The sequence below is a fragment of the Pteropus vampyrus genome, unplaced genomic scaffold, assembly GCF_000151845.1.
Source record: "Pteropus vampyrus isolate Shadow unplaced genomic scaffold, Pvam_2.0 Scaffold111, whole genome shotgun sequence".
Taxonomy (NCBI): Eukaryota; Metazoa; Chordata; class Mammalia; order Chiroptera; family Pteropodidae; genus Pteropus; species Pteropus vampyrus.
The window spans coordinates 1,717,294-1,722,563 of NW_011888892.1; the positions used below are offsets into that span (position 1 = coordinate 1,717,294).

The 5,270-nt window shown below is 47.6% G+C and overlaps 1 pseudogene; it reads left to right on the plus strand.

Annotated features, from left to right (window-relative positions):
• The first annotated feature begins 1,304 nt into the window (after nt 1-1,304).
• LOC111743326 lies at nt 1,305-1,423 on the plus strand (annotated as a pseudogene).
• The last annotated feature ends 3,847 nt before the right edge of the window (nt 1,424-5,270 follow it).

Sequence of the window (5,270 nt, forward strand, 5' to 3'; positions counted from 1 at the left end):
CGAGCTTTCCTGGATTTGCAGTTTGGTGTCTGATATTAATTGTGGGGAAATTCTCAGTGATTAATGATTCAAACATTGCTTTGTTTCTCTCTTTTTCTCTTTTTGGTGCTCTGATGATGAGTATGTTACACCTTTCGGAGTCGTCTTGGATAGTCTGCTCTGATTTTTTTTTCTCTTTGATTTTCAGGTTGGGAGGTTCCTATCGTCATACACTCCAGCTCAGGGAGGGACCCTTTGCTCAGCCACGTCAATCTGATAAGCCCGTCTCAGACACTCTTCATTTCCGTTAGTGGTTTTGATCTCCAGCATTTCTTTTTGGTTCTTTCTTACGATTTCCATCTCTGCTCACACTGCCCATCTGTTCTCGCATGCTGTCTACGTTATCCATTAGAGCTTTAGCATATTAATCACAGTCGTTTTAAATTCACAGTCTGATAATCCCAGTATCCCTGCCATGTCTGTTCTGATGCTTGCTCTGTCTCTTCAAACTCTGTTTTTTGCCTTTTAATAGGCCTCATAATTTTTAAATTGATATTCGGACATGATGTACTGGGTACAAGGAGCTGCCGTAAACAGGCCTTCGGTAACATGGTGGAGCGGTGTGGGGCAGGGCCTCTGAGTGAGCTTGTGCTTCTGGAGCATGAACTTTATAAATGTTTCTCGGTTTGTTTTTTTTTTTCCCCCCTCTTAGTTTGGACAGGATGGCGAGAGTAAACGGGAGTTGGGTATGTCCCCTCCTGAAGGTCAGTTTGGCTCTGACAAAACCCCAGCGGTTTAGGTTCCGGTTAGCCGGTTTCTCCGGAGGGCAGGCCGTGTTAAGGAGAGAATGCTCTGGCATATTTCAGAAGTTCATTTTCCCCTCCCGCTACCAGAAGCGTGAGGGGATTTTCCTCTGATATATCTTGCGAGAAGCAGGTCGAGTTCCTGGAGGTAAAACTCATGACAATGTGGATCCTCCTGGAGTTTTTAGTTCTTAGACTTGTCCTAACTGAGTCTCCGGCAGTTTGTCAATTATAGTTCAGGGTTTCCTGCCATGGCTCTGGTTCCCATGGAGATTTGTGACTATCTGTACCTGCCTCTCTGTCTCTCTATTTAGGGGGTGGCAGTTTGCCCTTTGACTCCACTTCTCTTACAGATCTATGAAGAGTTGTTGCTTGCTCATTCGTCCAGCTTTTCACCTGTAGTTAGGTCGGGGTGGTGACTTCCAAGCTCTTTACATGTGAAACTAGAGGTCTTTTAGGTATTTTCTTATATAGCATTATGTCTTTTTTTAATTGTAATAAAATTTACGTAAAGAAAATTTACCCTACGGCTGTGCCACCCTGCACGTGCCCGATCTTGTCTGATCTTGGAAGCTAAGCAGGGTAGGACCTGGTTAGTACTTGGATGGGAGACCACAGAGGAATACCAGGTGCTGTAGGCATTTAAAAAAAAAAAGAAAAGAAAATCTACCATCCTAAATGTACAGCTCAGTGGCACTGAGTGTATTCACACTGCTCTGTAGCCATCACCACCATCCATCTCCAGAACTCTTTCTCTGTAAAACTGAGACTCTACCCATTAAACGGTAACTCCCCACTGCCCTTAGCCCCTACTTCTGGCCACCGCCATTCCTTCAGTCTCTCTGAATTTGATTAGCTAGGTTCTTCATGTGAGTGGAATCATAAAATATTTGTCCTTTTGTGACTGGCTGACTTCTCTTAAGTTTCCTGCATGTTGCAGCCTGTGTCAGAACTTCACTCCTTTTGAAGGCTGCATGATATTCCATTGTATGTATATTTCCTATTTTGTTTGTCCATTCATCTGGCAAGGAACGTTTGGGCTGATTCCACCTTTGGATAATTGTGGATAATGCCGCTATGAACACGAATATGCAACTATCTGTTTGAGACCTTGATTTCAATTCTTCTGGGAGGACACCCGGAAGTGGCATTGCTGGATGTGATAGGTTTATGTTTACTCTTTGAGGAACCGCCATACTGTTTCCCATAGTGTCTGCACCATTTACATTCCCACCGGCAGCGCGCAAGGGCTCCAAATTCTCCGCCTTCTTGCCAATACTTGCCATTTCTGTTTTTAAAAAAATTTATGATAGTCATCCTATCAGGTGTGAAGTGGTATTTCACTATGGTCAATTTAGGTCCTTTTAGTGACTTTAGATCACTAAGGCACATCCTTGGAGCCCGGTCCCCCACAGACTGCCCCCAGACACCCCAGACACGCTGCCAGCCCCCTGGAGCTGGTTTGGATAGAAGGCACACACTCCTGTCACCCAGCTTTTGAAGAAGCTTCATCCTGCAGCAGTACAAAGGGGAGGTACAGAGGCCTGTGTGGACATTGTCACAGGACTGCAGCCCAGTTCCGTCACTCAGGAGTGTGGGCTGGCTTTCTGAGTGTCAAGTTCCTTGTCCCTGTAAACATGACAGCATTTCTACTAGTTTCTGCATCATGCGGGACGGCGGTGTGGACGCTCACCAAGTCCGAAGGGTGTGTTTGGAGTGGTCTGCCTTGGCAGAAGCCATGGAGCTTATCTAAAATTTACTGAGGGGGACTCTGGGGAGCCCTCCTCAAATAACTGGGTACTGAGCCTCTCGAAGAGCTCAACCTGGGGTTGGGAGGCCACTGTAACCGCTGCCAGGGAAAAAGCACCGAGTCTAAACTCAGGACAGAGCCCTTAAGTGGCAGAGTTGCTGCTTCTTGCGGGTCCCTCCAGGTCTCAGGTGGGCATGGAGGCTGACGGTGGGGTGGGGGGAGGGTTTCATTAGGGAAACTCCCCGGCAGCCAGTCTGAAATTCAAGGAGTTGGGGTCCTCCAGCCCAGCGCTGACCAAATTGTGATGTGCCTCTGGTCACCGGGGATCTCGTTAATGTGCTGAATCTGATTTAGCAGGCTGGGCGGGGCCTGAGAGTCTGTGTCACTGACAAGCCCCCAGGGGACGCTGATGCTGCTGGTCGCTGGCCCACCTTTGAGTCACGAGGACCTGGAAGACCTCTGAGGTGCTATCTTATTCTGAAACCCCCTCAGTCCCCCGGGACCTGGCCCTGCACCTACCTCCGAGGCTTTTTCTGATGACCTTTCCCTGCTGCCCGATGAAGAGCTTGGTCTTGTGCTTTCTGCTGCTGTTGACATTCACGTGCTAAGGAGGTTTTTGTTTAATGGCATAAAGCTTTGCTCCCCGAGGTTGGGGAGTGTGTCTCACCAATCCTTTGCATCTGCCAGCATGCCTAGCACAGTGCAGAGCGAGTAATGTGTTCTCAGGACTGTTTATTGAAGGAATAATAATAACAGCCCTTCATCAGAGAGAAGACTTCACAGTTCGCAAGCACCCCCGCATGCTTTAATTCATTATCTACCGCTTGTCTTCCACGAAGCACACAGTTCCTCCCGGTCTACTCGCTAGGTGTGAATTTTCTCATTTTCATCATCACAGCGATCCTGTGAGTTACCTGCCTGCGAGGAAGGGGAACCTATTGTTTGGACAAGTGTGAAGTGTGCTTCCTAACAGACGGTGGCAAGCCTGGCATCCGTCGCCGCCTCCTGGAGGAGAGGTGGGCCCACCAGCAGGAGCAGGGGCTCGCTCCTTTCTCACTAAGCCATCTCAGTGGTGGCTGGCCAGTGTTTCTGAGTCCCAGCCCTCTGGGGCCCCCCGACAGTGACAGTCTTCCTCCCTGGGCCAGTGCTCTGTGGCGCAGACCATCATACGGCCTCTTTCCTGTCCTTCGTGCTGAAGGCCCTTGCTCTGCAGAGAACAGCTCAAAGGACTGGATTCAGGTCCTGGCTCCATCACTCCTGATCATGGGACCGTATGCCAGGCGCCAACCCACTGAGCTTTGGTTTCCTCTTCCGTAAAGTAGGGTCATGCTGTGTGCCCAGCGGGGCCGTGGGGCTGTCGTGAGCCCGCACCAGCAGTTCAGTGTGAAAATGCATTGTGCATTGTGAAGGGACGTACATGCTACTTATTAATCCAGAGCATATGTTGGAAAACAGAATTGCTTTATTTTTTTTGAGTTTGGGTGTTTACACAGAGGTATTCTCAAATGCGCGATCGTTTGAGCAGCTCATCTGTTTGTCTTGCTGTGTAAAAAAATAAGATGCGAACCCCCACGGAAGCCACCGGCACTCCTCACAGTTCCAAAGTTGATTTCCTTTGTCATCTTGACATTTCCCAAGGGTTTGCCAGAGTCACCTGACATCAGGATGGCAGCTTTGAGTTAAAAGTTAATTATTCTTCTTTATTATTTATTCTTTACTGAGGACACTTGATTTTTTTAGCGATTTACTCTTCTTTGCCACTATAGACGTGGTGATTAGAATGTCTTGTGTACTATACCTAGATTCTTTAAATGTGATTTATCCCCATCACTGATTTAAAACTCTTCCTTTATAAGTTTATGCTCCTGATTCTGCAACAATGTTCAGGGACTTCGGCCGGCTGGGCCCAGTGCCTCTATGGGGGCTATTAGATTCATTGTGTGCATATATAATTAAGGGATTTCAAAACACAAATTACCGCCTTTGGGGCCAATAGCCAGCACAGCTACCATCTATCATGTCAGCTCCTGAGAAGGCTGTGTGTGCGTTTGGTAAAGTAAATTAACATACAACAACTTTGCTTAAAAGGACACTCAAATTTAAGATGTGGCAAGGAGCAGGAAAAACAAACAATACAGGGATCCAGGAAGAGTCAAAACGGTATATTTAAACGAGGAGAAAGTCTTGCCTGGCACCTTTCATCCCCTGCGGGTTATTGTACAAGGCTGCGTAAATATGCCCGGTCCCTCTTCCCTCTTGTTGGTCTGCATCAGCTCTGAGGGCCCTTTGGGGCCTCGAGCACGTCGTAAGTTTTATTCTTTGGAAGCGGGTTATGAAGACAACGGAATGGCATTTTGGAGTTTGGGGTACTGCGAAGGAAATTGGTCATCAGTTGAGCAGGCGTGGAGGGGCGTCTCAGACACCACCAGCCAGCGAGAGGCCCGCCTCTGGCTTCTGCATCCAAGCCGGGATGCTTGCTTTTGGTTTTGAAAGTTGGTTTCTTCCTGACACTGTAGCATCGAATTTTTTAAAATTTCTTGGCCACCAGTAAAACCAAGGTCAGGGCTAATACTGACACTTTAAAAAATACAATTGTCCTTTGGAGCTCAGTTAACAGAAGCAAGTTCTTTAAAACAGACGTGTTTGTGCCCTGATGTTGATGTGGACCAGAACTGACTATTCGGCTGGTGTAGAAGTTTCCACGTCTCCTAAGAAGGAAGTGAAATGATGGTTCTTCA